Source organism: Nomascus leucogenys, chromosome 22a (genome assembly GCF_006542625.1).
Source record: "Nomascus leucogenys isolate Asia chromosome 22a, Asia_NLE_v1, whole genome shotgun sequence".
Lineage (NCBI taxonomy): Eukaryota > Metazoa > Chordata > Mammalia > Primates > Hylobatidae > Nomascus > Nomascus leucogenys.
In genome coordinates this window covers 106431674-106459074 of record NC_044402.1, presented here as the reverse complement: position 1 = coordinate 106459074, position 27401 = coordinate 106431674, and the positions used below count along the sequence as shown (strand labels likewise).

Here is a 27401-nt window from a genome sequence, read left to right as displayed (position 1 = left end):
TTGGTCAGATCGATTGCTCTCAAAACCCTGCCTCCTGATAAGATGTTATCAATGACAATGGTGCCAGAAACTTCATTAGCAATTTTAATTTTGCCCCTGTCCTGTGGTCCTATGATCTCTCCCTGCCTCCATTTGCCTTGTGATATTCTGTTACCTTGTGAAGTATGTGATCTCTGTGACCCACAACTATTCGTACACTCCCTCCCCTTTTGAAAGTCCCTAATAAAAACTTGCTGGTTTTGCAGCTTGTGGGGTATCACGGAACCTACTGACATGTGATGTCTCTCTGGATGCCCAACTTTAAAATTTCTCTCTTTTGTACTCTGTCCCTTTATTTCTCAAACCGGCTGACACTTAGGGAAAATAGAAAAGAACTTACATGACTATCGGGGCAGGTTCCTTGATAGTCTAAGATGCTGTGGTTGTTTCTTTTGTATGTCATCCATATTTCTAAATAATAAGCTTATATTATGTTCTTAGTTATCCATCTCGGGTGCAATCTTTTGGTTTCCTGTGGTACTTGAGGGCTCAGCTCCCTCATACCACTCCCTTCTCCTCTCTGCCCTTCTCTCCCCACCGTGTCCTTCCAACATGGTGATATCACAGCTGGGGGTTAAAGGATAGTCAGGCCTCACTGTTGCCTGGTCAAATTGTACAATATTTTACTTTTCCTGCAGGCAATAATTATATCTTTTTTTAACTTTTGTAGTTTTCTATGGATCTACCACTACACAAGGATTTTTTGGTTCCTAAATACTTCAACAGATCTTTCCAACAAAATATCCTGTAATGGTTTTTCCAAATGCTCAGATCACACCAGCTCAGTCCCATGCTTCCCAGACGCCCAGGCCCCACCCCCTGTGTTCTGCCCCAGCTGGGCGGGGTGCTCTGCTGGTGCACACGCGGCTTCCTGGGATTTCACTTCACTGCTCATCTATGTTCCATTTTTTTCTGTTCTTGTTTTCTGGAACTTGCATTAGACAGGAGACCTCCTGGACTGATCCCTAACTCCCCCTCCCCACATTTTCCATCTCACCTTCTCTTGGTACAACTTTCTGGAAGATTTTTTTTTTTTATTAACATTTCTTCCTTGAGATATAATCTGGAAGATTTTGTCAGCCTTATCTGACAAGCATTCTATTGAATTTTTAAATTTCACCTGCCACATTTTTACTTTGTAAGAGTTCTTTCTTTTACCCTGTTTTGTTCTTATCTGACCTGCTCCCTCAGTGGCTCCCCGCATCTGTCTCTATATATAAACACACACACATATACATATGTGTGTGTGTATATAAATATATACATATGTATGTGTGTATATATATGTTAATACCTTGTAGAAGCTTTAATCTGTTCCATCCATTGATTGTGTTTCTCCCTGTTCTTTTTTTTCTGATTGCTTTATTCATTTACTTATCGATCAAATATTTATTGAGTTCCTTTTATGTGCCAGGTATTGTTCTAGTTGTTGGGGATATAATAGTAAGATAAGGTTCTCTGTCCTTATGAAGGTTATATTCTAGCTAGGGAAAATAATAAACAAATGAATTATATTATGGCTATGAATAAAAATTAGGTAGGCGAAAGTGTTTTTTTTTTTTTTTGACCACTGTCAGAAAAGAAGGTGTTGTTTTCAATAAAGTGTTCAGAGAAGATGTCTCTGTCCGAGGCTTCTTGACTCTCATGTCTGCCACCTGGGCTGGGAGGACTCATGTGGCTTGGGCTTCCTCACAGCGTGGCAGCCGGGATCTAAGAGGGAATGTTCTGAGAGCAAGGTTTCCACAGAACTAACTACAAGGCCTCTGTGGGTTATAGGAGAGTCATTAAGTCTAACCGAGATTTAAGGGGAGGGTAATCAGACTGTCCTTTTTGATGGAAGAGTGGCAAAGTCACATTGCAGAAGAATGTAGGTGGGAGGAAGTATCTCAGATGTCTTTGAAAAATACAATGTGCCCCACATTGTAACACCCTCTATTCTGTTCAGCTGGTTGCTATTTCTCCACCCACTTTGTCTTCAAACATTTCTTGAAGTTGAATATCTCTGGGTGCTGCTTTTTTCGTTGTCCTTATGAGTGAATAGCCTTTTATTATCCATTCACTGCCTAGTTGAGTTTGAAAAGAGGAAGGGGATAGATGTGTGTTACCAGTTGGCTATTTTTGAGTAGTAGTCCAGATGATCTACAGTGCAAGGTTGTTGAAAATTGGTATGAAAAAACAATAGCAGAGCTTAGGAATGGCTGAAGTAAAATATTTTCTCTCTTTACCTTTTTTCTCCTCTTGATTTATTTTGGAAGAAATGAAGGCACATGGAGGTGGGGTAACTTTCCAAAACATCGCTCAGCTAGTTGCAGAGCTGAGACTGCATTTGCATTTCAACTTGTGTTTTACAAATTCTTTGGGATATACTGAAAGAAATCCAACAGAGCCCTGTGTGATGGCTCAAGCCTGTAATCCCAGCTACTCGGGAGGCTGAGGGGAGAGGATTGCTTGAGCCCAGGAGTTCAAGACCAGCTTGAGTAACATAGGGAGACCCCATCTCTAAAAACAAAACAGAAAAGAAAACAATCCAACAAACAACAATTTAAAAAACAACTACCTAAAAAACAACAACCTATTCAGAGGTCGAAGGAATTTGGGAAGCTAAGTTAAGCAAACTTAAACAACTTACTTTTTTTTTTTTTTTGAGGTGAGGTCTCGCTCTGTTGCCCAGGCTAGAGTGTGGTAGCACAATCTTGGATCACTGCTATGTCTGCCTCCTGGATTCAAGCAATCCTTCCACCTCAGCCTCCTGAGTAGCTGGGACTAGAGGCACATGCCACCTCGCCTGGCTAATTTTTGTATTTTTAGTAGAGATGGGGTTTCACCATATTGCCCAGGCTGGTCTCAAATTCTGGGGCTCAAGTGATTCACCTGCCTCAGCCTCCCAAAGTGTTGGGATTACAGGTGTGAGCCACCGCACCCAGCCAACAACTCTTTCTTTTCTTTTCCTTCCCTCCCTCCCTCCCTCCCTCCCTCCCTCCCTCCCTCCCTCCCTTCCTTCCTTCCTTTGTTTTTATTTCATAATTGTAAGCTGAACTTTGCAATCCAGCTAGGCATGGAAGGGAATAAGGAAAACATAGGACACAAAGGGAACTGCAGCAAGAACACAAAGATTCTAGGATACTGCGAGTAAGTGGGGTGGAGGGTGCTCTCCTGAGCTACAGAAGGAATGGTCTGGTGTTAAGATAAAACAGAAGTCATACTTCGAGTTGTCCACAGTCAGCAATGGTGATCTTCTTGCTGGTCCCACCATTCCTGGACCCAAAGCGCTCCACGGCCTTCACAACATGCATATCTTCTTTCACCTTGCCAAAGACCACATGCTTGCCATCCAACCACTCATTTTTTTTTTTTTTTCTTTTTTGAGACAGAGTCTTGCTCTGTCACCAGGCTGGAGTGCAGTGGTGTGATCTCAGTTCACTGCAACCTCTGCCTCCTGGGCTCCCTCGCTGGGCATCCCCTGCAGAGTCACGACTGCTCCCTGGGCCAGGCTTCCCTGGGAGCCCTCTGAGCTCAGCCAGCCGGGCTCTCAGGCCCGACGCCTGCCTCAGCCAGGCCCCCACCCCAGGGGCAGGCGGCCCCTCCTGGCTTCTCCTGTAGGGCACCTCCTTGTCCCCCATTCCCCCAGGAAATGGTGCTGCCTCAGCCATGTGGTACTTCTGGGCTCCTGACCTAGGCCATGGGGAGGTCTGGGGATTCTCCTGCCTCAGCCTCCTGAGTAGCTGGGACTACAGGCGTGCATCACCATGCCCGGCTAATTTTTTTGTATTTTCAGTAGAGATGGGGTTTCGCCATGTTGGCCAGGCTGGTCTTGAACTCCTGATCACAGGATCCTCCCGCCTCAGGCTCCCAAAGTGCTGGGATTATAGGCGTGAGCCACCACACCCAGTCACATACAACCATTCAGTCTTGGCAGTGTAGATGATAAATGGAACCATTTGTGTTGGGTCCAGCATTTGCCATGGACAGGATGCCAGGACCTGTATGCCTCAGGACGAAGTTCTCCTCATCAAATTTCTCCCCATAGATGGACTTGCCACCAGGGCCGTTATGGCTTGTGAAGTTACCACCCTGACACATAAACCCTGGAATAATTCAGTGAGAAAAAGAACCCTTAAAACCAAATCCTTTCTCTCCAGTGCTCAGGAGAGAAAGTTTTCTGTCTTTGGAATATTGTCTGCAAAGAGCTTGAATGAGATGTGGCCCAAGGGCTTGCCATTGACAATGATGTTGAAAAACACGATGGGGTTGATCATGGCTGGTAGTATGGGGCTCCTGGTGGCAGCAGCAGTGTCTGCAAAGCACAACTTTTTTTTTTACTCAGACTTTTCAGAGGCCTTTTTTTTTTTTTTTTGAGACAGGGTCTCGCTTAGTTGCTCAGGCTGGAGTGCATTAGCAGCGTGACCACGGCTCTTTGCAGCCTCGACCTCCTAGGCACAAGTGATTCTCCCACCTCAGCCTCTTGAGTCGCTGGGACTACAAGCATGTGCCAGCTAACTTTTGTGTTTTTTGTGGAGATGGGGGGGTCTGTCTGTGTTGCCCAGGCTGGTCTCGAACTCCTGGACTCAAGTGATCCACCTGCCTTGGCCTCCCAAAGTGCTGGGATTACAGGTGTGCATGGCCTCCTGAGGCTTCAGTGTGTTAGGGAAGCAGGGTTTGAGTTTCCAAGCTCACGCGACTGCTTTTTGCGGGGTGTCTCATGTAGACTACAAGTGGCTCTCAGAGTGTCCCGGTCACACTTCCCTTTCCCATCTTGTAATTATATCACCAACAGAGATCTGCATAGTGTGGATAGATGGTCAGTGCTTTCATAGGATCAAAAGCGTTTGCATACTTAGTAACTGATGTTTTCTTTTATTCTTTTTTTTTTTTTTTTTTTTTTGAGACAGAGTCTCGCCTGTTGCCCAGGCTGGAGTGCAGTGGAACGAGCTTGGCTCACTGCAACCTTCGACCCCTGGGTTCAAGCAATTCTGTCTCAGCCTCCCGAGTAGCTGGGATTACAGACATGCACCACCACACCTGGCTAATTTTTTGTATATTTAGTAGAGATGGAGTTTCACCATGTTGGTCAAGATGGTCTCGAACTCCTAACCTCAGGTGATCCACACACCTCAGCCTCCCAAAGTGCTAGGATTACAGGCGTGAGCCACTGCGCCCGGCCCTGTAACTGATGTTTTCATGTACCCCTGTTTAGTAACCAGATGGGCTCATTTAGGCAAGCAATTTAAGAGCTTTTTATTCATGCCTGGGGGGCCAAAGAAAGGAGGTTCTTCAACATTAGATTTGTTTTTTTCAGCATTCTAACATTCACTACTTATTGGTAGCCGACTTGGGAAAGTTTCGCTATTGACGACTGCAGTTTAGAAAACATCTATTTTCAATCTTTTGCGCATTCAGGGCCATTTCGCTTTTGGCCACCAGATGGCAGAGCACTGTCGTGCTTCGTGCTTGGGTTTTCTCTGCAGTGGGTTTATGCTGCCGGCTGGCACAGGAGTAGCCGAAGCCGTGAGCCTCTGAGGAAGAGCTGTGTTCTTGGAACACGTAGGACATTGGATTCTATCTTGTTTTAATGATTCCTGGACTTCTTATTTCTTACTATGTCAGTTCTTAGGACAATATAACTGAGCCAGAAACAGGACTTTTATAAAAAGTGCTTCATTTTTCCTGAATGAGTTGTCGACTCCTGCTATTGACTTGCTGACATTTGTTGTTTTGAGGTCAGTTTTCTGATTGCATAACAAGTAATTTTTTTTTTTTTTTTTAGTTGGAAAGAGTAAGTGAAGAAATTTGTCAAATTTTATTTTTAGGCCGGGCGTGGTGGCTCACGCTTGTAATCCCAGCACTTTGGGAGGCCGAGGCAGGCGGATCACGAGGTCAGAAGATGGATACCACGGTGAAACCTCGTCTCTACTAAAAATACAAAAAAAATTAGCCGGGCGTGGTGGCGGGCGCCTGTAGTCCCAGCTACTCGGAGAGGCTGAGGCAGGAGAATGGTGTGAACCCGGGAGGCGGAGCTTGCAGTGAGCCGAGATTGCGCCACTGCACTCCAGCCTGGGCGACAGAGCGAGACTCTGTCTCAAAAAAAAAAAAAAAAAAAAAAAAAATTATTTTGATTTTTGGGTACAGGGTCTCATTCTGTTGCCCAGGCAGTGGCGTGATCATACATAGCTCATTGTAATCTCAACCTCCTGTTCTCAAACACGATCCTCCCAAGTAGCTGAGACTACAGACGTGCACCAGCACTGCTGGCTAATTTTTGAAAAATTAAAACTCCTTCCATTCAGATTGCTCGCTTTGACACTGTGCAAAGCCCTAAAGGGCCTGACAACACCTGTCTTTTAAATTTGGATCTCAAGAACAAGGATGTGGTTAAAGATCTGTATGGATGCGGGATGATTTCTGCTTTTCTAGTCCGAGGCAAGATCCTCTTTTGCGAAGGTGGTGAGGATGAAGATTTAAATAAGATTCAGGAGAGATGGGACCCCGAGGGAAGGAAGAGGGGCCAGGACAGCAAACAGTAATCTCCCCTGGGTGGTTTGGCTGGGGAACTTATTATGGACCTACGAGGAGGCAGAGAGTTCTGAAGAGGGCTGACCCCCAACCCCCCCAACCTTTTTTTTTGAGGTAGGGTCGCACTCTGTCACCCAGGCTGGAGTGCAGTGGCATGAACATGGTTCACCACAGCGTCAACCTCCTGGGCTCAGGTGATTCTCCCACCTCAGCCTCCTGAGTAGCTGGGACTACAGACGTGAACCACCCATGCCCAGCTAATTTTTCTGTTTTTTTTTTTTGTAGAGACAGGGTTTTGCCATGTTGCTGAGGCTGATCTGGAACTCCTGGGCTCAAGCAATCCTTCCACTCCAGCCTCCCAAAGTGCTGGGATTACAGGCGTGAGCCACTGTGCCTGGCCTCTAAAACCCTTTGAAATGAAGAAAATTTAAATAGCAGTATGTTTGCAGCTGGTTTGGCAGACATTCTCTTCAAACTGGTTCTTGAGGATTGGAAATGGGAAGACAAATGAAGGAAGAGCAAATCTTCATTTCCTCTCACCATCCTTCCATCCTCTGTGCCCAGCACTGAGATTTGGGTGAAGACTGTCATCTTTTTCTCTCTACCCACATGTGGAAATTCTAGCACACTGCTGTTCATTAGGTACTCTGTGACGGCGGCTGGAAGGTGAGATGAGTGCCTGTTCACCACCTCCTGCCACGTCCTCTCTTAACATCTAAAGAACAGCACGTGGGGAGGAATTGACATGTAAGAAGTCCTGGCTTGGGCTCCAGCAGGCATGCCACTGAGCGTGTTATTCTAGGAAAGAACAGGGCGGCCAGGGCTGTCCACGGTGTGATGGTCTGTGTCAGTGTGATTTGAGTCTGGGGCATGTTCCCAGCATCTGCTCCTTCCAGTGGCCAGAAGTGGCCCTTCCCTGCCAGGATGGTGCTCGGAGGAGCTGCTGCCACCTCCTGCACTCAACCTGCCCTCAGCTTCTCTTTAGCTTCCCCATTTCACTGGGAGGGCCCCGGAGTTCACTGTATTGTCTGCCCTTGAGTCTTCAAGTTTCCATCCCCCTGGGGGCAATGAAGAAGCCACATCCTGTAACTCAGGGGCTGTGCCTGTGTTCTCAGTGGGAACACAGCCATCCCCACTGCAGTCAGGGGCCAAGGGCTCATGAGAGCATCTTGTTTAGTATGAGCCCTGGGGTGAGATGTTGGAAGGATGGGCGAGATGCCCTTTCCCAAGGTCTCTTCCTTTCCTATCATTCTAAATTTCCGCTGTGTTTTGAGACCCTTGAATTGTCGAGGCCACAAAAGTGAAAAACATGACAATTATTTATTGTCACTATTGCCATCTGTCTGATTCTCTGCTGGCACCCAAGGCCGCTCATCAATCTCTATGAACATCAAACAGATTACCACTGTTTAAGAAAAAAGAAACGCTTTCATGAAAGATTATAAAAAGATGCAACTGGTGGGAGCCACCTCACTGGGACCCCGCACCATCAAGGGGACCGGCATAAAGTAAGCTGTCCCCAAAGGCACATCGGGATGAGTGTTGAGCTCGAACGTGGCTCCCGTGAAAGATGGGGTTTTTCTTTTCCACGGCGTTTGTCTTTGTGTAGACATACCCACTTTGCTTCCTGACACCTTGTCTTGTCCTGCAAGATACCTTGGTTATACTTCTCCCAACATCAGAGAATTTTTAAAAACCTAGTTGAAAGAATCATAATAAAAATCTATAAGCACTGGGCTTTTATGTATTTCACTTTTATTGAATTCCTTCTAGTATAAAAGTAGCCTATTTTGTAGTATTCAGTGCAACGCCTGTCTGCAGATAGAATACACTGAGTGAGGGCTGAGAGGCAGAGGCCGGTAGGAAGAGAACGGGCCAAGCTGGGTGGGGGTGGAGGCATCATCACATTCCAAGTCAAGGCTGCTCCCAAATCTCTCATTTCCTTCTTTGTTTCCTTTTTGCATTTATGTTTTTCTTTCTTTTTTTTTTTTTTTCCTTTAGAGATGGAGTCTCGCTCTGTCACCCAGGCTGGAGTACAGTGGCATGATCTCAGCTCACTGCAATCTCCGCTTCCCGGGTTCAAGCGATTCTCCTGCCTCAGCCTCCCGAGTAGCTGGGACTACAGGCACACGCCACCACGCCCATCTAATTTTTGTGTTTTTAGTAGAGATGGGGTTTCACCATATTGGTCAGGCTGGTCTTGAACTCCTGACCTTGTGATCTGCCCGCCTCGGCCTCCCAAAGTGCTGGGATTACAGGCATGATCCACTGTGCCTGGCCGTGTTTATGTTTTTCTATAGGTTGGGTGATTTTCTAATCTAGCTGAAGTATGTCTCCTACATTTCATTTTTTTTTTTTTTTTTTTGGCGTCACCTTGGGTTAATGATCAAGTAAATGACAAGAAAAGAGCACAGAACTAACAGCATCAAAACAGCTTTGTTTGGTGCTTTTGGATAAAACCCTCATTTCTTCCTAGTTTTATTCAGAAATCCAGATGTGGAATCAAATTGTGCATGCATGTCAGCTCATAGCCTATTTTCAGTGTAACTTCCTGTGCTATCTCAACGGGAAGAGATTTCACAGTAGTTGCTTCATCTCCCAGTCCAGCTTCCTCGTGTCTCTCATCTTCCTCTTCTCCAGCACTTTATCTACTATTGGTATAGCTGTGTTACCTTGGGTGCTGGGAGGTACTTCACCGTGTCACTCAGGGTAAGTGACAAGCATGGCAGCCTTGGCTGTGGGTATCTGTGAGTCACTCTGCAGGCTGGATGTAGAGTGCCACATCCATTCCCTCACATCCACTCCTGCCAGGCCAGGCATGGGCCTCATCCTGCCACAGAGGGCAGGAGCATGTGATGAGGCTGGGGATGGGCAGGTCACCCTGCCCCACCTTCAGGACCAGGACCCACAGGACACCTAAGCACCCAGCGCTGAGTCTGCTGACCATATTTTCTCTTCTTTCCCATGGCCGGGCTTCTGCCTGAGAGTTCTCCCCAGCTTGCATGTCTGCATTTGGGGAACTTGCTGTCCTAGAATGTGATGTGCAGTCATGAGAGCTGGTGGGTAGGAAGGGGCTAGCCCAGCACCTGGCAGAGGGGAAGAATGCAGTGCAAACATGCCAGCCAGTGATTTCTGGCCCTAACAGCCTGCCCTCTGTGGTGTTTGTGTGTGTGTGTGTGTGGTGTTTTTTTTGTTTGTTTTGTTTTGAGACAGAGTCTCACTCTGTCACCCAGGTTGGAATGCAGTGGCGCGATCTCAGCTCACTGCAGCCTCCGCCTCCCGGGTTCAAGCGATTCTCCTGCCTCAGCCTCCTGAGCAGTTGGGACTACAGGTGTGCATCACCATGCCTGGCTAATTTTTGTATTTTTAGTAGAGACAGGGTTTCATCATGTTGGCCAGGCTGGTCTTGAACTCCTGGCCTCAAGTGATCCACTTGCCTTGGCCTCCCAAAGTGCTGGGATTACAGGTTTGAGCTACCGCGCCTGGCCGACCAGGCCTGTTTTACAGATGGAGAAATGGAGGCAGGATATTTCTTGAGGTCCTAGGGTTTGCCAATCATTAACGCAGGGCCTAGGCTTGCCTTAGGCTCACACTTGTGGGGACTCGGGATGGTGTCGTGAAGTACATCTTTCCCAGCAACAAAACTGCATATGCTTGGCTATTCTTGGGCAAGGGTTTGTTTGCTTTTTGCCACCCAGGGCTGCTTCTGGGCTGACTCTGAGCTCCCCTTGCAGAAACGGCTGGCTGGTTTTGACAACTGGTGTCTGCTGCCTGCTCTTACCTCTCACTGGTAAGGTGAGCCCAGATGTCGAGGGATGGGATTGCAAAGCTGAGCTCAAAGGCATCAGTGTGCTCACCTTTGCAGGGTTGGATGCCGTTTTTCACTCCCAGAATGACGTGTGTCAAGTGTGTCAAACTGTCTCTCTGGGACCTCCCTAAATTTGTTATTTTGGTACAACCTGAAAAAGTACATTTCTTCTACTTCATTATCATTTAGGAAATTGCCTGTTCTCAATTATCCTGACAACTCAGGAGCTCATAGTCCTCGATTTTCTGTTTAAATCTCCATCTAGGGTTTTGAAAACATTTTAAATTCTTCAGGATGTCTGTACAATTGCCCTTTGTCTTTTTCTTTCCCTGCACCTTGTAACTTTTCAGGATGTGGTGTTATCTTTCTCATGAGAACTGGAATTTACTGCGAAGAGGCTCTGTTGGTTACTCCATTTTGCCTAAGCCAAGCCCCAGCCCTCTTCAGAGGAAAAGACTGTACAGTGAATGGTGGGAAGGAAAGGGAAAACCCAAGGAGCATTACTTTCTGGCTAGCTCTTTTTATTTTTATTTTTTTGAGACAGAATCTCACTCTGTCACCCAGGCTGGAGTGCAGTGGCGCGATCTCAGCTCCCTGCAACCTCCGCCTTTCTGGGTTCAAGTGATTCTCCTGCCTCAGCCTCCTGAGTAGCTGGAATTACAGAGGTGTGCCACCACATCCTGCTAATTTTTGTGTTTTTAGTAGGGACGGGGTTGCGCCATGTTGGCCAGGCTGGTCTCGAACTCCTGGCCTTAAGTGATCCACCTGCCTCGGCCTCTCAAAGTGCTGGGATAACAGGCATGAGCCACTGTGTCTGGCCCTGGGTAGTTCTTTTTTTTAAAAGTCTTGATTTGACTTGATTGAACAGTATAGATTTAAAATCTCCCTCCTCCCAAATGTGTCAAAATATTGCTTAAAATACTATTTAACTAGGGTTAAAAAACTCTTTTTTTTTTTTTTTTTTTTTTTTTTGGAGACGGAGTATTGCTCTGTAGCCCAGACTGGAGTGCAGTGGCATGATCTCGGCTCGCTGCAACCTCCGCTCCCCAGGTCCTGGGTTCAAGCAATTCTCCTGCCTCAGCCTCCTGAGTAGCTGGGATTACAGGTGTGCACCACCATGCCCAGCTAATTTTTGTATTTTTAGTAGAGATGGAGTTTCACCATTGTTGGCCAGTCTGGTCTTGAACTCCTGACCTTGTAATCCACCCACCTTGGCCTCCCAAAGTGCTGGGATTACAGGCGTGAGCCACCGTGCCCAGCCAAAACTTTGAAACTATTTCATCAGTAGGATGAAATGATACATTAAATATCATGTTGAGACAGTCATCACAGAATCTGGCAAGAGTCTTACATTTTCCAGTGCTCCTCAGAGAGCTGCTACAGAGAGGTGGTGTCATCTGAGCACTATCTGGGCTGGCATGGATGACTAGGATGGCTCCAGTTCTTCACTCGTACTTGCGTCGCACGTGTGATGCATGACTTTATAGCCCTCCCATATGATTTTGAGCTCAGACATGTGAACTGGCTTCGGCCAATAAAATGTTAACAAATGGGACACACCCAGCTACTTGAAAAGGACTTTCTCTCTCTCTCTCTTGCTCCTCTGCCACCACCATGAGAAGAACAAGGCTAGGCCAGAGGAGAGAGGTGTGGGCCACAGAGCTAGCCGCCCCAGCTGAGCCAGTTCAGATGAGCTCAGCCCTGGTTGGACCCCAAATGCATAAGGGAGTCCAGATGAGATCAGTGAACCTTATAGATGTGGGAGAAATGAATGTTAGCCTAGGCAATGTAGTGAGACCTTATTTCTACAAAAAATTTAAGAAATTAGCCAAGACTGGTGGCATGCACCTGTAATCCCAGCTGCTTGGGAGGCTGAGGTGGGAGGATTCCTTGAGCCCGGGAGGCAGGGGTTGCAGTGAGCCAAGATTGCACCACTGTCCTCCAGTGACAGAGTGAGACCCTGTCTCAAAAAAAAAAAAAAAAAAAAAGTTTGCTATTATTTGGCACTGAGGCTTTGTGACTGGTTGTTTTATGGCACATGGTTGTGTTATGGACTAAATGCTGTATCCCTCCCAAAATTCATATGGTGAAGTCTGTATTAGTCCATTTTCACAGTGCTGATAAAGACATACCTGACACTAGGGAATTTATAAAAGAAGTTTAATGGACTCATAGTTCCACGTGGTTGGGGAGGCCCCACAATCATGGTGGAAGGTGAAAGGCACATCTCACATGGCGGCAGACAGGAGAAGAGAGCTTGTGCAGAAAAACTCCCCCTTATAAAACCACCAGATCTCGTGAGAATTATTCACTATCATGAGAACAGCACAGGAAAGACCTGCCCCCGTGATTCAATTACCTCCCATTGGGCCCCTTCCACAACACGTGGGAATTCAAGATGAGATTTGGTTGGGGACACAGCCAAACCATATCAACGTCCTAACCCCTAATGTGATAGTATTTGGAGATGGGGCCTTTGGGGACAATTAGGGTTAGAAGAGGTCAGGAGGGGAGTGCTCCCTGGTCTGAGGGGATTAGAGTCTTTTTAAGAAGAGACACAAGAGAGCTCAGTCTCTCTTATTTGCATTCCCTAATATCAGTGGGGGCCATGTGAGGACACAGGGAGAAGGAAGCTGTCTGAAAGCCAGGAAGAGGGCCTGCACCAGAAACTGACCATGATCACCTTGGATGTCCAGACTCCAGAAGTGTGAAAAATACATGTCTATTGTTTTTCGCACCCCAGCCTGTGGTGTATGGTGGCAGAGGGACGACTGGGTCCTGGGCAACTTCCTAGAGTCTGGAGTTCTTGCCACACTTAGGCACAACCTTGAACCTTGTTCTAAATGCGTGTGCGAGTGTCGGAAACCCCTCTCTTCCCTTTTCCTTCCAGGTTCTGTGATATAACTTATTAATAAATTATTTTAGGCAGAGAGAGAGGATAAGGGGTCCTTGGGAAGTTTTCTTCTCTTTTCTTTCTTTTTTTTTTTTTTTTTTTTTGAGACAGAGTCTCACTCTGCTGTTGCCTAAGCTGGAGTGCAGTGGCGTGATCTCGGCTCACTGCAAGCTCCTCCTCCTGGGTTCATGCCATTCTGCCATCTCAGCCTCCTGAGTAGCTGGGACTACAGGTGCCCACCACCACGCCCAGCTAATTTTTTGTATTTTTAATACAGACGGATTTCACCGTGTTAGCCAGGATGGTCTCGATCTCCTGACCTCGTGATCCACCTGCCTTGGCCTCCCAAAGTGCTGAGATTACACGCGTGAGCCACCGTGCCCGGCCGGTTTTCAGTTTTTAAAGCATCTCTAGAAAAGTTTCCTGTAAAGCCCTGGCTCTTAGAGCCAGTCTGGCAACCTTTGATAGGCAAGTGCCGGCCATTAGAAACTGGGTCCACCCAACATGGCAATTCCCATCCTCTTCTTTTTGCCATTGCCCCACATGTGCCTGGCAACATGGCCATATCCCCACGTGTGTAGAACATCATAGTGCCCTGCATTTGCATATTAAGAGGCTGGGGCGGAGGGCCAGCTTTTTCATGGGCTACATGAATGACATGCCTAGTCAAACCAATCCCCTGAGACACTGCCTCCAGCCTCTGTATATATACCTGGTTGGTTATCGGTGGCAGGTGGGGTTCCCTCTCTTGGCTTTGGGCCCCCCTACCCCCCCCGTCACTGTAGGGGGAGCTTCTTCCTTCTGCCTTCTCTTTTCTTTCTTGTCTATTAAACTCTGCTCCTTAAAGCTGTTACCAGGGGATCCTTGCTCCCAGAGCTCCCGACAGCGGTGGGCGCTTCCAAGATGGTGGCAAGCCTCGTGTTCTCTGATCTGGGGTTCTTGGCCTCACGGACTCCAAGGAATGGAATCTTGGTCCATGCAATGAGTGTTACAGCTCTGTTAGAAGCCGTGGGTCATGGAAGAGAACCGTGGAACCCAGTGACTAGTGTTCAGCTCAATTAGGATGAACCCAGGCACTTAGCCGTGCAGGAACAATGGCAAGGCTTTAGCCCAATCGGGAGCGGCAGTGGGTGCCTCGCTGGATCAGGAGCACAGTGGACACCTTGCTGGATCTGGAGGGATGGAAGTCAGTGGCAGGTCTGCGGCGGTGGCAAACAGCAGTGGTGGACGGTGAGCGAAAGCTCAGCTCCAGCTGTAACAAACACGGACCAGAAGAGAGTGCAGTTGCAAGATTTAATAGAGTGCAAACAGAGCTCCCATACAAAGGGAGGGGACCCAAAGAGGGTAGCCATTGCTGGCTCGAATGCCTGGGTTTATATCCTGATCATTCTCCATCCCGCTGTGCTCTCAGGTGATGGATGATTGGCTATTTCTTTACCTCCTGTTTTTACCTAATTAGCATTTTAGTGAGCTCGCTTTACTATCTGATTGGTTGGGTGTGAGCTAAGTTGCAAGCCCTGTGTTTAAAGGTGGAAGCGGTCACCTTCACAGCTAGGCTCAGGGATTCTTAGTCGGCCTAGGAAATCCAGCTAGTCCTGTCTCTCAAAACCACTCCATGTGTGTCTGTGTCGTTTTATCTAATTCGACTGGAGACTAAGAACCTGGTGTTCCTCCACTCATTGGAGCTGCATCAGTTCTTCATTTGGTGCCTTCTCCTTGCCCAGGGGCTCCAGGCTGAGGCTGGGTTCTTTGACACCGACCTGCCATCTGTATGCTGGGCCCATGCTCTCTGCACAGACGGAGGCCAGGCTTCCGACCTTCTGATCATCTCCTCATTGCCAAGAGTAACAAACCCTCCCAGGCTGCCGCACTTCTCCTTTCAACTCCAAACTGTCTTTTCTTTCCTTTGTCCATTTCAAATGACAACCTGATAGAAAAAGGAAGAGTTTGAGATGTAGTCAGGGTACTTTCTGATTTTATTCTCTAATAAGTAGATATAATTTTTTGGGTAATTCCTACTTAAATAGAACTAAAACTGATGTTGGAGAATGGAAAAATTTGATAGAAACAGGTAAAAATGGTCAGAACAAAGGTCTCCCTGCGTAGCTAATTTTAAGCTTTGGGCATCACATTATAATTAGTGTTTACTTAGGGTTCATAAAAAGGAAAGAGAGGATTTGATCCCTGTCTGAGTTCCAACAACGAGGTCCACTCTATATAGCCAAGAAGTGTATTAACCCTAGTTAGAACCTATGTGAAAAAATTCAATTCCATATTGTACTATTAAGATTGTACATATTGTCAGGCCTCTGAGCCCAAGCTAAGCCATCATATCCCCTGTGACCTGCAGGTATATATCCAGATGGCCTGAAGCAACTGAAGCTCCACAAAAGAAGTGAAAATAGCCTTAACTGATGACATTCCACCATTGTGATTTGTTTCTGCCCCACCCTAACTGATCAATGTACTTTGTGATCTCCCCCACCCTTAAGAAGCTTCTTTATAATCTCCCCCACCCTTAAGAAGCTTCTTTGTAGGCCGGGCGCGGTGGCTCACGCTTGTAATCCCAGCACTATGGGAGGCTGAGGTGGGCGGATCACGAGGTCAGGAGATCGAGACCACAGTGAAACCCCGTCTCTACTAAAAACACAAAAAAATTAGCCGGGCATGGTGGCAGGCGCCTGTAGTCCCAGCTACTCGGAGAGGCTGAGGCAGGAGAATGGCGTGAACCCGGGAGGCGGAGCTTGCAGTGAGCCGAGATTGCGTCACTGCTCTCCAGCCTGGGCGACAGAGCGAGACTCCGTCTCAAAAAAAAAAAAAAGAAAAAAAGAGGAGAAGGTTCTTTGTAATTCTCCCCACCCTTGAGAATGTACTTTGTGAGATCCACCGCCTGCCCACAAAACATTGCTCTTAACTCCACTGCCCATCCCAAAACCTATAAGAACTAATGATAATCCCACCACCCTTTACTGACTCTCTTTTCGGACTCAGCCCGCCTGCACCCAGGTGAAATAAACAGCCTTGTTGCTCACACAAAGCCTGTTCGGTGGTCTCTTGACACGGATGCATGTGGCACATATAAAGGTTTACAATTAGGAAACTGTATAATCATATTTGCTTCATTATCTAATACTTATTAAATGATATATATATTTTAAATATTAAAATGTAGTAAGTGGAATTAAGGAGTAAAGGAACTTAATCTTATGCCCAGGGACTTAAGGGCCACTTGAGGTTTTCCTTCTGAGGGTGCAGTTGGCAGGAGAGGATGATCAATATGAGATACCAGAAAAGAAAAGTGGAAGGTCAAATCTTGTTAGTGTTATTTGTTGAAGGTATTTATCCCACTCTCTCCCCAAAAGGATTTAAGACGGCTTATTTAGTATTCTCTTTGGAGTTGGCATAAAAAATGGTGGCCAAGAAGCAGCAAATTGTTGGAAATAAAGGTAAGGGTTGGAAGCCATGTTGGTGGGAGAGGGCAGATTTGGTACTTCTGGGTGACCTTGAACCATTCTGTGCTATTCAGACTCAGATAAAAGAGCTTTCATCCACCCCATTCCTTTAATCCCCTTCACCGCCCATCATGAAGGGGCGGAATCTTCCCTGGGACAGGGTGAGGAGGGGTCTCCTAGAAGCATCAGAATAATGTCAACAGAAAACTCTTTCATGCATTCAGTCCACTTGAGTAAGAACTGCTGGGCCCCACCATCGATGAACCTGACCTTAGACACAGTAATAGGGCAACAGCTGTTCAAGCAGGAGTATCTAAGCCTGTCCATGAAATTTGTGTATCTCTTCAAACATGAGAAATAATACAATGATTTAGTCACACAGGGAATCCATTAGGCTTGGCAATTTGATTTCAACTTCCTTAAGATCTTTTCTTGAGGAGTTGGGGGCAGGGATGTCTTTATACTTAGCATAATAGATCTGATTAGATTCCCCAGGGATTCCTGGCTTCTTCTTTGGGCGATTTTAAGAATGTGATTTCTTTTTTTTTTTTAACGTCAGTCTTGTCTGAAAAGAAAATAGGTTATGAGCTCCGATCACTTACCGTTTCACGTTAACATTGAAATGCTAGAGGTTGGAGTTCTGTCAAATGGGGCAGCAGAAAATATGGTTATCTCCAAACAGGGGAAGTGCAGATTAACAAATTTCATATCCAATAATATTTATTGAGTGTTTGCTTTGTTAAACTGAAAATTCTCCATTCTGAGTCAGTGAGTGTTCAAAGCTTCACAGAATAAATCTGTATTAAATGAAAAATAAATCAATTGTCACGGTCGTATGGCCCAGAAAATTTACAGCTGAAGTAAGACAGAGAAAAGTGACCCCCGCCTTCCTCTTTCCCTCCAGTCCCCAGCATCCCTTCACACCGATCGGCAAGTGGCCTGGGCACACACAAGTCAGCTCAGGATGATTTCAGCTCTTATGAAAAAGGCAGTAATGAGCTCACCATTAACTTTGTTTGCTTCATTGTATCAGCAGCAGTTCCGATGCAGAGCGTTAGAACTGAAAGCTCTGTGGCTTCATCCAGCCATTGCCTGGGCTAGCTGTGCTGCCTTTCTTTCGAAAATCTTTTAGTAACACAAGAAAATTAGACGATTGTATTTATTTTTCAAGTGATTTAATTAATTCCATTTAAAGCTTAAAAGAAAAGGTCTTGGAGAATTTTTGGCAGCGCTACTCTCATCCACATTTCAAAGGGAAAAAAAAAGATTATTTCCTATTCTAGAGTTTAGGGTGGGGGGGGGGCCTTTTAACAGCCAAAAAATTATCTTACTGAAGAATGAAAGAATTTTGCTACTGAGAGTCACAAGGTGTGGGGAGTAAGACACCAGCTTAGGGACTGGACACTCTACCTTTGACCAGGAGTGATCCCACAGGCAAATCCACTTTTCTCCTGTCTTCCCAACTAGAGCTTTTGGGGATTGGCTCTCTGAGGTTCCTTCTAGCTTTACTGTTATATAGTGGCCCTGTGTCTACATTCAGTAGCTGAACTAGCAACTAATTCTAGGAGGAAGTTGGAGACAGTGCAAGCTCCTTTTTCTTTTTTTTTTTTTTTTTTTGAGACAGAGTCTTACTCTGTCACCCAGACTGGAGTGCAGTGGTGTGATATCTCGGCTCACTGCAACCTCTGCCTCCCGGGTTCACTCAATTCTCCTGCTTCAGCTTCCCAAGGGGCTGGGATTATAGGTGTGTGCCACCACACCCAGCTAATTTTTGTATTTTTAGTAGAGAGGATGGGGTTTTGCCATGTTGGCCAGGCTGGTCTTGAACTCCTGGCCTCAAGCGATCCACCTGCCGTGGCCTCCCAAAGTGCTGGGATTACAGGCATGAGCCACCGCTCCCGCCCACCAGTGCAAGCTTCTGATGGGGAACTGAGTTCTGCATAAGCCTCAGTGCCCCAGGTGCTTTCCTCCCTGGGTGCAGGCACCCTCCTAGGGGTGTATCTAGAAGAATGTTCTAACCTCATAGGAGCTGAGGGCTCTGCCCTAGGAGACAGCACTTCCCTTTTGAAACTCACGGGTCCCTCAAAACTTCACTAATTTGAAGTAATGGTGTAATCGTTGGACTAGAAAAATTGGGCCTGAGAATGTTAATGCTCACCCTGTCTTCATGGCTGTGTGTTTTCAAACCAGATCAATAGTGGAACAAGAATTTTCAAGCCCACTGGGGGAGTTTTGGGAAAAAATGAGTTTCTTTTTTTTTTCCCCTTTGTTTGCCACAGTGAGATAGCCTAACTGCTAGTGACATACTCATCCAAAGAAAGGCCTTAAGTGCTAAACCTCACCTCTGGTAGAGATAGATCTCATCAAATTCCTGTTTGGCATTAGCACGTACGGTACAATGGAAGTGCTCTTATTATTTTTTTATTTTCGGAGACTGAGTTTCGCTTTTGTCGCCCAGGCTAGAGTTCAATGGCACAACCTTGGCTCACTGCAACCTCCATCTCCCAGGTTCCAGTGATTCTCCTGCTTCAGCCTCCCGAATAGCTGGGACTACAGGCGCCCACCACCACGCCTGGCTAATTTTTGTATTTTTAGTGGAGACACGATTTTACCACGTTGGCCAGGCTGGTCTTGAACTCGTGACCTCAGGTGATCTGCCCACCTTGGCCTCCTAAAGTGCCGGGATTACAGGCATGAGCCACCATGCCTGGCCTCTTATTTTTTTATAGGTAAGAGTGACTAGCAGTTAGTTAATCAAAAAAGCTGATTGCAGTATGGAGAACATAAAGAAGATTACATACATGCCATAAACATTTGTGTAACTTTATATACCAATTTCATGGATGCTAAGACACACTTAAAAATATATATATATATAAACATCTCTGAAATTGACATTGTTTTGTAATCACAGACAAATTCAAGATGTGGTTGTCATTGCCAGCCTTGGGCCTATTAGTTAGCTCTTCCTGGTGGCACAACTGGTCAACTGCAACTCCTCAATGTTTTAGCCTCCAACCATTAAAGGACTCTTTGAGGAAGGAATACGAGTCCTGACTATTGTTGGAAAACATTCCCTTGACACCTTCTAGCAAGATCAAGAACATGACAGCATTAAAAGATGCTGAATGGGTTTCCAAGGGGCTAGAGAGAATTCTTAGAAACAATTGTGGAGCGCTCTTTGAAGAAATGCTGCATTGCTATCACCCTCGATGGCTCAGGGGAGGATATCAAGTTGAAAGGCCTCTGTGACTCCAGAAGGAAAATGATGTATGGTAGGGTTGGGAGAATTTTTCCTCCCTCTATGAATTTTCCCTCCCCTGCTGAAGTGAGCTGATGATAGATTAACAGGAGGAAAGGTATTCAAATTTATTCACATGCGTAGGAATGGGAGCCATAAAAACTAGGAGACTCAAAAAAAGGCCAAATGGCTGAAGCCTAAATAGCACCCTCTTCTTAGAGGAGAGGGAGATAGGGTAATGGAGGCAATTTTGAGTGGTAGTAAATGATCTTCAGCCCCCAAACAGACAATGGCCTGAGACAAAGTTCTTCTGAGCTCTGGGGGAGGTGGTGACCAATTGTGGGAAGGTGAGGGGCAAAACTTCACTGTTAACAAAGGTTGTCTTGTTATGGAGAGAGTTTCACAGGTAATATCTGGGAGCTGCCCTCAGAAGAATAGGGGAAAAGTCTATCTGGGCCTGGCGATGACTTTTAGTCTTTTCTCTTCTCTGCTGTTTCCTGGTTACTTGATGAGATTCCTAGGAACAGGTTTTAAGACAATTGCATTTCTTCTGAAAGAAGTTTCCTCAGTCAGATAATGACATTCCAGAGAGAACCCCTCCTTGTGCTAGGGAAGAGGGGTGTGGCAAGAAACGAGAAGTTTAGAAAGTCTGTATCATATATATATGTGTATATGTATATATGTGTTACAGACTGATTTATCACAAAAATCAATATTTTCTTTGTCTAAAACAATTCTTTCCAGAAGTATAAAATAAAAATTTTAAGTGATAAGAAATCTTTGATTATCATTTTGGCTGCAGTTATTCCTTCTTGGTGGCATGCATTAAATAACGTACATTTTAAAATGAATGGTTTCTCAGATTTGATGAAATACGGTAAGCATTTTTTTCCTCCAATCTTTTGATGCAGGAGCAATTTTCTTTGAACATTGGTTGGCATTCCCCTTTGTCTTTCTTGCTTCTTCTATAATTTGCAAGTGCAATTTCTTTCAAGTGAAGTAAGAACTTAAAGATGGAAAATAAGAGCAGATTTCAGAAATACTTGGGAGGTGAGATTGGCAGACTTATCTATTAATTGGATGTGTCGGGTGAAAGAGGGAAGGAAATATGGATGGCTCCCAGGCTTCCTATCACAAGGGTTGGCAATCTACAAACCTGGGGCCAAATCTGGGTAACTACCTTATCTTAGTCCATTCAGGCTGCTGTAAAAAAGACCATAGACTGGGTGGCTTATAAACAACAGAACTTTATTTCTCATAGTTCTGGAGGCTGGGAAGTCTGAGATGAAGACACTTATAGATTTGGTTCCTGGTAAAGGCCTCTTCCTGTTTCATAGACTGTGCGTTCTTGCTGTGTCCTCATATGATAGAAGGCATGAGGGATCTCTTTTAATAGGGACACTAATCCAACCCTCATGACCCAGTCACCCCCAAAAGGCCCTACCTCCTAACACCTTCACCTTGGGGGTTCGGATTTCAACATAAGAATTTTGGGAGAACATAAAACATTCAGCCCATCTCACAGCTGTTTTTGTAAATGAAATTTTATTGGATCACTACTACACCATTCATTTATGTATTGTCTATCATTGCTTTCACACTACTGTTAGCAGAAAGGGGTCCCAATCCAAACCCCAAGAAAGGGTTTTTGGATCTTGCCCAAGAAAGAATTCAAGCTGAATCCACAGAGTAAAGTGAAAGCAAGTTTATTAGAGAAGTAAAGAAACTAAAGATTTGCTCACACCTGTAATCCCAGCACTTTGGGAAGCTGAGGTGGGTGGATCACTTGAGCTCAGGAGTTCGAGACCAGCCTGAGCAACAAGGTGAAACTCTGTCTCTACTAAGAACACAAAACTTAGCCGGGCATGGTGGTGAGCACCTGTAGTCCCAGCTACTCTGGGATGCTGAGGCAGGAGGATTGCTTAAGCCTGGGAGGTGGAGGTTGCAGCACACCACTGTCACTGCACTCTAGCCTGGGAGTCAGAGTAAGACCCTGTCTCAAAAAAAAAAAAAAAAAACCCAAAATAAAAGCCCACTAAACAAAAGAATGACTACTGCATAGACAGAGCAGCTTCAAGAGCTGCTGATTGGCTATTTTTATGGTTATTTCTTGATTATATGCTACACAAGGGGTGGATTATTCATGAGTTTTCCACAAAGGGGCAAGCAATTCCCAGAACCAAGGGTTCCTCCCCTTTTTAGAGTATATAGGGACATTGCCATGACATTTGTAAACTGTCACTGCATGGGTGGGAGTATCTTTTAGCATGCTAATGTTATTATAATTGACATATAATGAGCAGTGAGGATGACCAGAGATCACTCTCATCACCATCTTGGTTTTGGTGGGATTTGGCTGGCATCTTTACTGCACCCTGTTTTATCAGCAAGGCCTTTATGACCCATATCTTGTGGAGTTGCTCTGGTTTGAACGCCTCTGACACTGAGGCAGGAGAATAGGGTCAGCAGGCAGGGAACCTAATGTCAATTCACGCTGACTTCCTAGAACTAAATCAAAAGGAAAACCCCAACTTTCCACACCCAAGTAACAAAAGGACCAGAGGCTACTCCCTTTGCAACCACCCTCCTACCCCCGCCCCCACCTTTCTCTGTGTGGCAGATGAGAAATTGAAGGTACCTCTGATTGGTCCCCTCCTGCAACTAATAAGGCTGGTTGTGGGCCAAGTCTTCATTTGCATAGGAGTATAACTTTGTAACTTCACTTCAGCCTCTGATTGGTCACTTTCTGCAACCAATCAGACATTTGCATAGGGTGTATCTTTATAACTTTGCTTCAGTCTCTGATTGGTTCCTTCCTGCAACCAAGCAGACTGATCATAGGCCACTACTTCATTTACACAGTTGTACACCAAGTAACCAATGGAAAACCTCTAGAGGGTATTTAAACCCTAGAAAATTCTGTAACCGGGCCCTTGAGCCACTTGCTCCCGCCTGCTCCCACCCTGTGGAGTATACTTTCATTTTCAAGAAATCTCTGCTTTTGTTGCTTCATTGTTTCCTTGCTTTGTGGGTTTTGTCCAATTCTTTGTTCAAGATGCCAAGAACCTGGAGACCCTCCATCAGTAACAACACTACAACAGCACAGATGAGTAGCTGTGACAGAGGCCCCAAAGCCCAAAATATTTATTTTCTGGCCCTGTACAGGAAAAGTTGGCCAACTCGGACTAGCGGAATGGTGGCATTCCTGAATTAGTATAATGCATATGAGAGGAAGAGCAATTTACAGGGAAAGATGATGAGTTTGTTATATTGAGTTTCTCTTATGCATCTGTCTACAGATGAGCAATGTATTTATTTAACGAGAAATCTCACATTCATTAAAACGAAAAACTGAACCAAAGGCAAAGATGTTTATAAGGGTTCTGGAAAGAGTGCTAACACAGAGACAGATACTTTTGACGCTGGCTCTGAACTTGTAGCATGGGAGAGAGAAAACCTCATATTCAAAGGGTTTCATTTCTAGCCCCGGATGAGGCATAAAATGTACCAAAAACATAAACAGAGTACTTCCTCCAGGAGGCCTGAAGACAGAATGGAGACACATTCCTGCACATGTGGAAACTGGGAACTCAGCTTATTACCAGCAGCTATTTAGGGCGATTCTGTGCCAATGATATGCTTAACAGAGCTCTCCAATTAAACACTATCTTGATGAATGTGCTGTAATCAACACCCAGAACATTATATTTGAAAGTTAGTTTTATATATACTTTATCCTCTGAAGGTGAAGTCAGAAGCTGTATTTTAGTTGGTTTTACTGGGAACCTGAAAGAAAGTAGAGCTGACAAAACAATGTGAAAAAATGATTTGTAAGAAGCAAGACAATCAGTTTAAAGGACTCCTTTGCCTTCCAGTCCCTCCGAGTTAGGATGTAGGAGTGGATTTTATGCATAACAAAAGGTCAGTCATTTCTGGGCTCCAGAAGGATTAGAGAATTGTCTGATGACATCAGCCTCTTTCCTTCCTGCTGACCATGGCCTTATTATTACAGAAAACGGGAAGGTCTTGGGGAAGAGCAGATGGATTTGGGGGATGGGGTTGTGGGGAGTCAGAAACACTGATGTTTAATCTCAGTTTGGAAATCGCATGGATGTCCGGGGAGGAGAGGCCAGTTGGAAAACTAAAACTGGCAATTGAAATTCATTAGGCAACTTGAGTGAGTTCTGATCAAACAGAGTGGAATTACCTGCATTGTGAAAAATCAAAGAATGCCAGGAAAAAAGAAAGCACAGATGAGATAAAGAGATCAGCATTAGCCCTCTTCTGAGAAGACTTGCTGGGGTATGAATAACCTGCTTGAGCTTTTGATTTTTGTGACTGTCTCCAAAATGAACGATCTGTTCACTGTGGGATGAGGATGTGCCGAACTGAGTTCACCAATTCACCCCAGATAAGTGGCTCTGTCTGCACCTCAAGGCTCTCAAGTCTGGGTGTACCTTTCAATTCCTTGAACTTTATGCAGTTTTGGGATAAAGGAGGTGACTGCAGTGCCTCCTGGGAGTACAAGGAGGATCCTCCACAGCTATCAACTGCTATCAACTGTGTCAACAGGGCATTTATTTCTCAAGGCTGGGTCTCGAAGAGAGTTGTAAATATTTGAAATGGGAAGGCGATAGGAAAAAAATGAAGCATTTAAACCAGCCATCTTTGTTAGACTAACAGGCGGCTGTGATTGCCTCTTCAAGGTGACCTTTGGACACAGGTTTATGGAAGTGTGGAGAAATTCCCGGGCGCCTGGCAGTGCCAGTTCCTGTGTGTGCATGGCTTGTTGGCGGCAATTATTGAGCACGGGAAAGGGATTGCATTATTAATATATGAATTATTAATTATTATAATTGCATTTGTCATTTATTGAGCACCAGCCATGCACTAGAAGCTGAGCAGACCTTAAGAGTCCCTGCCCAGTGGGGGGTGACTGAGGTAATTACATTTGAAATAGCTGCAGTCACAGGCTCACTGTACAACTGGTGGCATATACTAAGTGCACGGTGTAGCTCCTGTTCTTTTACTCTGTCTAGAGCCATATATCCTCCTATGCTTTTGCTAATTTGTTTGTGTAAAGATGGGGGACAAGCTATTTGTCAAGATGAAAAATGCTGCATCAGGTTATTTTAATTAGTATTTATTATGTCTTCCTACTGGCAATAAGAGACCAAATGAGAAAATGCTTCCATGACAAAACACGTGTAATCCTTTTTTTTCTGGCCAGCCACCTCTTGAATGAGGGCTGAGGGGTCAGAAGGGGAATCCACACAAGGGTGGGCGGACAAACCCTGCTCTGTCGGGAAACCACCTCTGGGCTCACCTAAGTCATGGGTATGCTATTTGCCTGGCACGGACAGCACATCCTAAGAGTTAATATTTAACTGTTAATGCGTAGAGTCCAAGACTAGGCACGGTGGCTCATGCCTGTAATCCCAGCACTTTGGGAAGCCGAGGTGGGCGGATCACTTTAGTCCTGGAGTTCAAGACCAGCCTGGGCAACATAGTGAGACCCTGTCTCTGAAGATAAAAAATATATAAATTAAAAAATCAAAACAACAAAATACGTAGAGTCCTACATGTTAAGACTGAAAACAATTTTAGAAATCACCTTGCTCAACCATCTAATTTTGCAGATTTGGAAACAGGCTGAAAACGTCACACAATCTGCCTGAGGTTATGCATTCAAAGCTGAGCTGGGGCTACAACTGGAGCAGGTCAATCCATTGGTCAGGACCTCACTGCTCGACAATGGTGTTTACTCTCCTTAGAGAAGGAGCTAGTATAGAATTGGATTCATGAATTGGAGAGGAGAAGAATCAAGTTCAAGTCATGTGGGTCAGTTGTAAGAGTTTTCCATGCAGACCCTATGGGTGGTTCTTTTCCCTGTTTGCTCTTTTTTCGTCTGAGAAAAAGGTGCCATCGGTCATATCATTCATTACATACAATGATTCTCCAGTCTTCAGATGCAGTAATATCATTCATTACACATAATGAATCTCTTCAGATTCTTCCTGACGGTTCCTACCTTCCTATCCTAGGTTCAGTCTAGGGAAGGGGTTGTGAGGGTCTGAAAGTCACTACCCCACCCGAGTCTCATCTATCCATCGAGAAGAGCAGGTTTCCCACCCATCGTATCAGGAAGATGGTCAGGGGCCATGGTTGTCAGGGCTCCAGGGTGTGACTTCACCTGCCACTTTGGCAGTGTTTCCAAAAGGTTCAGAAAAGCACAGGGGGACTGAGCCGCATTTTGGTCTGAACCTCTGTGCATCATTTGGGGCTTCCCAATCGCATAACACTGCAAGCTTGAGACCCCACAGGATACATCTGTCTTTTTGTCCAGGCATGGTAGGGATGGTCTTCTGTGCACTTTACCTCCTCACCTTCCTGATAAGGAGGCCAGGCTGTCCTTATACTGATTTGGAAGAAGGACTGCAAAATGACCATCTCTAGCTGAGGGCTGTTCTTTTCGTGAAATTTTCGCAACATAGATGCTGTATGTTCCTATTAGTCTTAATGAGCACTCTGCTGGGGATGGTGGACAGCCTCTTGGGTAAACATTTGCTTATTGCCTCTTCCTAAAGGGCCGTAGTGGGGCATATTAATAAAACATATGCCGCCTTCAGTAAATGGGATCTTTATTTACAATGGGAATTAAAACATGGGGATATTACCTATAGCAGGCCTTCACCATTTGTTTCTATGCATTTCTGAGAACACTCCGCATATGTTTCTAGATTCTTCATCTTCCAGGTGAAGAAAAGTCATGAAATCTCTGCCTTAAACTGCTCACGTAACCTGGAAATGATTATGTTGGAAGTTCAGATCCAAATCCAAGCCTCCAGTTTCTTTGCACTTCAGTACTATTTTTTCTTTTCTCCCAACTAGACTTGAAAATCTTTGCTTACTGGACCACCAGATATGTCTGCCATTTTGAATGTCTACTTCTTTATTCATATTGTAACCAATGCCAGCTGAGACTCTCCTTACACAGTTGTATAAATGACCACATTCCCATCTACTTTGTAAATACTTTGGCATTCAGAATGCATATACATTTTATTGTATTTCCCTGTATTACGGCTTTTCCACTGGGAGATTAAGAGGCTAATTCAGAGCCATGTGATTACAGGAAGATGTGTGAGGAAGGCAACAGGGATACTATTCTATAAGGTCCGCTGGGCCCAAAGAAGGAATCCATATGTTTCCATTTCCCTAATAGGCAGAGAAAATAAAAAACAAAGAGGTCTAGAGACACGCACCTGCATAAGCAGCCAAGCAGAAGTAACCTATAAACACATGAAAAGCAGCTCTCCAACAATTCCATCTGCATTTTATTGAAAGAAATCTTTGAAAAGGAGAGAGAGAAGGTATAATTTACAAGAACCATGGTATAAATCCTGCCACAGTGCCAATTGCTAAAAGCACTGGAGCCCAGGAAGGAGGGAGAAATCC

General features: G+C 45.3%; 1 long non-coding RNA gene across 1 annotated transcript; it reads right to left on the bottom strand.

The window, feature by feature from the left end:
- Positions 1–305: 305 nt before the first annotated feature.
- On the bottom strand, positions 306–21477 carry LOC115832437. Its single transcript, XR_004027940.1, has 3 exons — positions 21467–21477; positions 10467–10471; positions 306–408 (listed from the first exon to the last, which is right to left on the bottom strand). It is a non-coding gene; the product is annotated as an uncharacterized LOC115832437 (long non-coding RNA).
- Positions 21478–27401: the final 5924 nt, after the last annotated feature.